The 8,566-nt window shown below is 39.5% G+C and overlaps 1 pseudogene; it reads left to right on the top strand.

Annotated features, from left to right (window-relative positions):
- The first annotated feature begins 6,591 nt into the window (after window positions 1–6,591).
- Window positions 6,592–7,521, top strand: LOC125388396 (vomeronasal type-2 receptor 116-like; annotated as a pseudogene).
- Window positions 7,522–8,566: the final 1,045 nt, after the last annotated feature.

The following is an 8,566-nucleotide window of genomic DNA, read 5'->3' as shown; positions in this document are numbered from 1 at the left end:
GGAAACATCTAGGGGAGAGAGAGGGTGGATTGAGACAGCAGGGATGAATAACAATAAGAATGTTGAAAACAAATTATGCTTACTTAGAATATATGTGTACACACATAGACATTTAGTTAAATTAAATTTGCATCTTGGAATAGTAGTAATTCCCCCAGAGTCATAGAATATGTAAGAAAATCCCCAACTGTCACATATGGAAATTTTCATTCTTAGTTGTTGATTAGGGTGTACAAGATACTCCAACAATAAAATAGACTTGGCTGGCATCATTGTTTGCCTTCCAAAAAGTGAAAGGAAGATCCTGTAACTGAAGGCATCATACACTTTACACAGTGGTTTTAGAGAAACTGATCTGGAAGTGATCTGGTAGTCTCACCTGTGAGTACTAGCTCCCACAGCATATGAAGGTATTTTGCAAGTTGCCAAAGAATAGTAAGCAATAAATGGTCCTACTCAGATGTAGAGACAATAGAACAAAACAAAACAAGCAAGCAAGCAAATAAAAACTATAACCAGCCTGGGAGGATGTTCTCTATCCTCCCAGAGAATATATACCCAGAGGTATAATAGTGACACATATCTGAAGATTAACCAAGAGCTGTGTAATTGAACAACTGAATATAAGTTCAGCTCAAAAAAGGACAAAAGTGATCAATCCAATTACCTCTAGGTAGCAAAGTCTTAGACCTAGAGAAGTAACAACTATTGCCACTTTCCTAAGTCAATATAAACCTAAAACTCATCTTAAATTCTTATCCTTATACCCACAGTTAAGAGAAACTCTCACAGTTCATCAAACAACCTTCATTTGGCAGAAAATGGATACTGATGCATAAATCTATGACTAGTCAGAATTCTGGGAAAAGGCTGTTAGACCACCAATGCAAAATGAAACATCTTCGATACAACCACAACATCTGTGACTCAGTAAACATCATTCACAGGAGGCAGATAGATTTTAAGAGTCAGAGTGCCAGACAGTATAAAACATATATATCATAGAGTCTCTGCAGTCATAAAATCTCAATGATTGACAGTACAGGTCCTACCCAATCAATGACAGCATCAGCTGATGTACCAACATGGATTGGGGAAATATCACAATGTCCCACTCCTCCATGGAGAACTACAGATAATTAATGACTGTTAAATGAGAAAGATTTGGTCTTATCACAGATAAATCCCCTTACATATTTTCTAATACTGAACAGTCCTAGACAAATACATATTTAACAACAATAAAAGAACTCAGCAGGTTGTAATTATATATACACATATGTCTATATATAACAATACTAGTGTTTATTGATTTATTTAATATCCTCATCATATATTCCCTTTGTCCTCTCCTCCCCTTCATTCTTCCCCTCCCTTCTGCCCATCTTCAATAGACACCTCCTCTGTTTTCTTTCAGAAAATGGCAGGACTCCCATGGGTAGCAACAAAATAGGGCAAATCAGGTTGCAAGACTAAGCATCTATCTCCCCTTGTATTAAGGCTGTGCAAGGAAATCCAGTATGAGAAATGGGTTTCAAAGAGCCAGTCAAAGCAGTAGGGGTACATCCTGAATTCATTGTTAAGAGTCCCACAAGTAAAGTAAGCTACACAACTGTCACATATAAGTAGAAGGCCTAGGTCAGTCTAGTGCAGGTCCCCTGACTATTGGTTCAGACTCTGTGTTCCTATGAACCAGGTTAGTTATTTATGTTGGTTTTCTTGTGATGTCCTTGACCCCTCTGGCTCTAACAATCCTTCCTTCTTCTAGTCTGCAGGATTTCCTGAACTAAGACTAATATTTGTTTATGGGTCTCTGCATCTGTTTCCATCAGTTACTGGATGAGGGTTATATGATGACAATTGGGGTAGTCACTAATCTGATTATAGGAGAGGGATACTTCAGGCTATATATTCACTACTATTAGGAGTCTTAGCTAAAATCAGCCTTGTAGACACCTTGGAGTTTCCCATGCACCAGGTTACTACCTAATCCAGAAATGCCTCCCACATTTTGAGCAATCTCTTTCTATATATTCTGCATCCATCCTCTCTCTATCCAGATCCCTCAAATCTCCATTACCACTGCCTCTGTTTCACCCAGGATATCTCTTTTATTTCCATTCCCAGGGAGATCTATGCATCCCCTCTTGGACCCTCCTTGTTAAATAGCCACTCTAAGTTTATGATTGTATTATGGTTATCCTTTATTTCACAACTAATGTCCACTTAAGAGGGAGGTCATATTGTGTTTGTCTTTCTAGGTCTGGATTACCTTACTCATGGTGATTTTCTAGTTCCAGTCATTTGTTTTCAAATTTTCTGATGTCAATGCTTTTCACAGCTGAATGCTATTCCATTGTATAAATGGACCACGTTTATACCCATTCTTTCATTATACCCATCTAGGTTGTTTCCAGTATCTAGCTGTTACTAATAATGTTGCTGTAATATAGTTGAGCAAATTTCCTTGTGATAGGATTGAGCATTCTTAGGGTATATGCACAAGAGTGGTATAGCTGAGTAATGAGATAGACTGATTCCCAATTTTCTGAGAAATTGCCATACTGATTTTTGAAGTGGTTATATAAGTTTGCACTCCCACCAGCAATGGAGGAATATTCCCATTGCTCTCTCATAAGCTGTCATTTGTGAGTTTGATCTTTGCTATTCTGAACAAGTGTAAAATAAAATCTCAGAGTCATTTTGATTTTCATTTCCATGATTGCTGTAGGACAATGGTCTTGTACCCTGAAAAGATTTTTCAGTTGTATTGGTTTACTAAAATGCTGGTTGGCTAGTAGCCAGGCAGGAAGTATAGGTGGGGCGACCAGAACAAGAGAATCCAGGGAAGAGGAAAGGCTCAGCCTGTAGTTATCACCTAGACATACAGAAAGCAAGATGAGAATACCTCACTGATAAAAGGTACCAAGCCATATGGCTAAAACAAGCAACAATTATGAGCTAATGTAAGGTGTAAGAATTAGTTAATAAGAAAGTCGGAACTAATAGGTCAAACAGTTTATAATTAATGTAGGCCTCTGTGTGTTTCTTTGGGACTAAATGGCTGTAGGACCGGGCGGGACAGAAATCTCTGCCAACACATGATGGCTAAAGACATTTAACATTTCTTTAGACATGTTTCTACCTTCTTAGATTTCTTTTGTTGAGAAATCTCTATTTAGGTCTGTACAACATTTTATGTTTATTTATTTATTAAAAATTTCCACCTCCTCCCATCCTCCAATCTCCCCCCTGCCCTCTGGCTTCCCCTCCCTCTACAGTCCTAAGAGAAGTCAGGATGCCTTGTACTGAGGGAGTCCAATGCCCTCCCCACTCCATCCAGGTCTAGGAAGGTGTACTGCCAAAGAGACTTGGCTCACAAAAGGCCAGTACATGCAGTAGAATCAAAACCCAGTGTCATTATCATTGGCTTCTCAGTCTGTCCTCAATGTCAGCCACATTCAGAGAGTCCGGTTTGATCACATGCTCATTCAGTTCCATTCCAGCTGGCATTGGTGAGCTCCCATTAGATCAGTCCCACCGTTTCAGTGGGTGGACATACCTCTCATGGTCCTGACTTTCTTGCTCAAGTTCTCACTCCTTCTGTTCTTCATCTGGGCCTTGAGTGCTCAGTCCAGTGCTCCAATGTGGGTCTCTGTTTCTATTTCCATCCATCACCAGATGAAGGTTCTATGGTGATATGCAAGATATTCATCAGTTTGGCTATGGGATAAGGCCAGTTCAGGTTTTTTCTCTTTGCTGCCCAAGGATCTAGCTGGAGATATCCCCTTCGACATCTGGGAACCTCTCTAGATCCAAGTCTCTTGCCAACCCTAAAATGGCTCCCTTAACAAAGATATCTTCTGACCTGCTCCCATATCCACGTTTCCTCCATCTCAACCATCCAGTTCTGGAAGCTCTCCCCAATCCTCCCATTCTCCTCTCTCTCTACTCATTTCCCCTTCCCCCAAACCCCGTGCTCCCAACTTTTGTCCTGCGATCTTGTCTACTTCCATTCTACAGAAGGATAAATATATGTTTTTCTTTGGGTTCACCCAAAGCTTATTTAGCTTCTCTAGAATCACAAATTATAGGCGCAATATCCTTTGTTTATGGGTAGAATCTACTAAATAGTGAGTACAATCAGCTTGCTGTATACTGCTTCTATTATATTTAGGTATGAATCTTGTATCCCTAATCTCTCCAAGACCTTTGTCTTAAAGGGATGTTGAATTTTGTCAAATGCTTTTTCAGCATCTAATGTAATGATCATATGTTTTTTTTTCTTTCAGTTTATTTATATAATGGATTACATTGATAGATTTTCATATGTGGAACCAGCCCTGCATTTCTGGGATATAGCCTACTTGATCATAATGGGTTATTTTTTTTGTATATGTTCTTGGATTCTGTTTGCCAGAATTTATTGAGAATTTTTGCATCGATATTCTTGAGTAAGCTTTGTCTGCAATTCTCTTCCTTGTTTGAGTCTTTGTAGGGTTTTTGCTATCAGGGTAACTGTAGCTTCATAAAAAGAGTTTGACAATGACTCTTCTGTTTCTATTTTGTGAGATATATTAAGGAGTATAGGTATTAGCTCTTCTTAGAAGTTCTGGTACAATTCTGCATTGAAGCCATCTGGTCCTGGGCTTTTATTTTTGGTTGGGAGGTTTTTGATGAAGGCTTCTAATTGTTCATGACTTACAAGTCTTTTTAAATTGTTCACCTGGTCTTGATTTAATTTTGGTATATGGTACTTATCTTAAAAAATGTACATTTCTTTCACATTTTCCAATTTTATGATGTACAGACTTTTGTAGTAATGATTCTCTGAATTTCCTCTGTGTCTGTGGTTATATCCCCCTTTCCATTTCTGATCTTGTTAATTTACATGTTCTCTCTCTGCCATTTGATTAGTTTGGCTAGGGGTTTGTCAGTCTTGTTGATTTTCTCCAAGAACTAGCTGTTTGTTTCATTGATTTTTTGGATTGTTTTTCTGTGTTTCTATTTTGTTGATTTCAGCCCTCATTTTGATTATTTCCAGTCTTCTACTCCTCCTGGGTGAGTCTGCTTCTTTTTTTCTAGAGATTTCAGGTGTACTGTTAAGTCTCTAATGTGTGCTTTCTCTGTTTTCTTTATGTGGTCACTTAGTGCTATAAACTTTCCTCTTAGCACTGCTTTCATAGTATCCCATAGGTTTGGGTATGTTGTGTCTTATTTTTGTTGAATTCCATGAAGACTTTAATTTCTTTCTTTATTTCTTCCTTGATCCAGGTGCGGTTCAGTAGTTGACTGTTCAGTTTCCATGAGTTTATAGGCTTTCTGAGGGTAGAATTGTTGTTGAATTTTAACCTTATTCCATGGTGATCTGATAGTACACAGGTGATTTCTACAACTTTTTTGTATCTATGGATGTTTGCTTTGTTACCAATTATGTGATCAGTTTTTGAGAAGGTTCCATGAGATGTTGAGAAGGAGGTATATTCTTTTCTGTTTTGGTGGAATGTTCTATATATGTCTGTTAAGTCCATTTGTTTAATTACATCTGTCAGTTTTCTTATTTCTCTGTTACATTTCTGTCTGGTTAACCTGTCCATTGGTGAGAAAGGAGTGTTGAAATCTCCTACTTTTAGAGTGTGGGATTTGATATATGCTTTGAGTTCTGGTAATGTTTCTTTTACATATATGGATGCTTTTATGTTAGGTGCATTCAGGATTGAGATTCCGTCCTGATCAATTGTTCCTGTTATGAGTATAAAGTGTCCATCTCCATCACTTCTGATTGATTTTAGTTTGTAATCAATTTCGTTAGATATTAATACAGTCACACCCACTTGTTTCTTCGGTCCATTTGATTGGAAAACCTTTTTCCAAACCTTTATTCTGAGGTAGCATCTGTCTTTGAGGTTGAGGTGTGTTTCTTGTAAACAGCAGAATGTTGGAACCTGTTTTAATATCCATTCTCTTAACCTGTGCCTTTTTATAGGTGAATTGAGTCCTATATTAAGTGACATTATTGACCAGTGATTGTTAACTTCCATTTTTTTTCTGGTGGTAGTGTTTGTGTGGTTCTCTTCTTTGAGTTGTGCTGGTGGATGTTTATAAGATGCTTGTGTTATTTATGGATGCTGTTGGCTTCCATGGTTTGTGATTTTCCTTCTAGTATTTTCAGTTTGGTTGGGTTTGTGGCTATGCATTTGTTTAAATCTGTTTTGTCCTGGAATATCTTGTTTTCTCCATCGATGGTGAATGCAAGCTTTGCTGGCTATACTAGTCTGTGCTTGCATCCATGGTCTCTTAGTGTCTGCAGCACATCTATCCAAGACCTTCTGAGTTTCATGGTTTCCATTGAGAAGACAGGTGTATTTCTGATAGGTTTCCCTTTATATGTTACTTGACCATTTCCTTTGCAGCTCTTAATATTCTTTCTTTATTATGTATGTTTTGTGTTTTGATTATTATATGGGGGGTATTTTTTCCCCATAAAACATTCTTTTTTGATATCTGAAGTAACAAGGGATATCTATTAGGCTAAACTTCTCGAGTGAATAAAGTGACCAAAATAAAATTAACCTGAAATAACAAAAATACATGTTTTCACCAGATGCAGATCAGTATGTGAAGTGTCTAGATCATCAATATGCCAACACAGACCGAAACCATTGCCTCCAGAAATCTATAACCTTCCTGGATTATGATGATCCCCTGGGGATAGGTCTGTCATGCTTGGCCTTGTACTTCTCTGCACTGTCAGCTCTCATTCTTGGGATCTTTCTGAAGCAGCAAGACACTCCCATCATGAAGGCAAATAACCGGACTCTCAGCTACATCCTGCTCATCACCCTTAAATGCTGTTTTCTCTGCTCTTTTCTCTTCATTGGCAACCCCAACACAACCACTTGCATCCTGCAGCAGACCACATTTGGAATGATGTTCACTGTGGCTGTTTCCACTGTCTTGGCCAAAACTATTACTGTGGTTCTGGCCTACAAGGTCACTGCTTCAGGAAGAAGAATCAGGTGGTTGTTGGTAACATGGGCACCTAACTTCATTGTTCCTATCTGCACCTTGATCCAGATTATCTTGTGTGGGATCTGACTGGGAAAATTTCCCCCATTCATTGACACAGATGTACACTCTGAACGTGAACACATTATCATCCTATGCAACAAGAGCTCAGTCACTGCTTTCTTCTGTGTGCTGGGATATCTTGGGGCTCTGGATTTGGGAAGCTTCACTGTAGCTTTCCTGGCTAGGAACCTGCCTGACACCTTCAATGAAACCAAGTTCCTGACATTCACCATGCTAGTGTTCTGCAGCATCTGGGTCACCTTCCTCCCTGTCTACCACAGCACCAAAGGGAAGGTCATGGTGGTTGTGGAGGTCTTCTCCATCTTGGCATCCAGTGCAGGGCTCCTAGGTTGTATCTTTGCCCCAAAGTGCTACATCATTTTGTTCAGACCACAAATGAACTCTATTCAGGGTCTCAGGAACAAAATACATTATAGGTATAAGGCTTAATAAGTTTAGTATTAACTTTAAAGTTAGCACACGAAGGAGATTTCATTATTATATTTTCAAACATATATTTTGTTCCTAATCATCTCCCTCACAAACTGATACCCCATCATCTCTATCAACCTCTTCCTATTTGTTCCTTAACTTTTTTTTCAGTTAGACTTGTTTATTCAAGTATCCGAAAACACTCTTTCCACTTCCTCCCCTCCTCACAATACCCTCCTGCTCCCCCCACTCCCTCTCCTCCTCCCTCACCATTCCCAAGAGCAGTCAGGGTTTCCTGCCCTGCGGAAATCCATGTTCCTCCCCCCTCCCTTCAGGTCCAGGAAGGTGAGCATCCAAACAGGCCAGGATCCCAAAAAATCAGTCCATGCAGACAAAACAAGACCCAGTGCCATTGTCAATGGCTTCTCAGTCTTCATTTGGACCTTGGGGGCTCAGTCATCCCCCATGTCAGCCACATTCAGAGAATCCAGTTTGATCACATGCTCATTCAGTCCCAGTTCAGCTGGCCTTGGTGAGCTCTCATTCGATTAGTCCCCTTGTATCAGTGGGTGAACACACCTTTCGCGGTCTTGACTTCCAGTGCTCCAATGTGGGTCTCTGTCTCTATCTCCATCCATCATCGGATGAAGGCCCCCTCTGATTTTGCTTTCCTTGCTCACGATCTCCCTCCCTCTGCTTCTCATTTGGACCTAGGGAGTTAAGTCCAGTGTTCCAATATGTGTCTCTGTCTCTCTCCATCCATTGCCTTATGAAGGTTCTGTGGTGACATGCAAAATATTCATCAGTATGGTTATGGGCCAAGGCCAGTTCAGGCACCCTCTCCTCTGCTGCCCAGAGTACAATCTGGGGACCTCTCCTTTGTTTTGATCCAGTCTATTTGGTGTTCTGTATGCTTCTTGTACATTCATAGGAATATCCTTCTTTAAGTTGGGAAAGTTTTCTTCTATAATTTTATTGAATATATTTTCTGGGCCTTTGAGTTGTAAATCTCCTTCTTCTACCCCTATTATTCTTAGCTTTGGTCTATTCATGGTGTCTCAGA

Source organism: Myodes glareolus, chromosome 6, assembly GCF_982192425.1.
Source record: "Myodes glareolus chromosome 6, mMyoGla1.1, whole genome shotgun sequence".
Classification (NCBI taxonomy): Eukaryota; Metazoa; Chordata; class Mammalia; order Rodentia; family Cricetidae; genus Myodes; species Myodes glareolus.
Note: the sequence above shows the minus strand (reverse complement) of the source record. Positions and strands in the feature narration are given on the sequence as shown.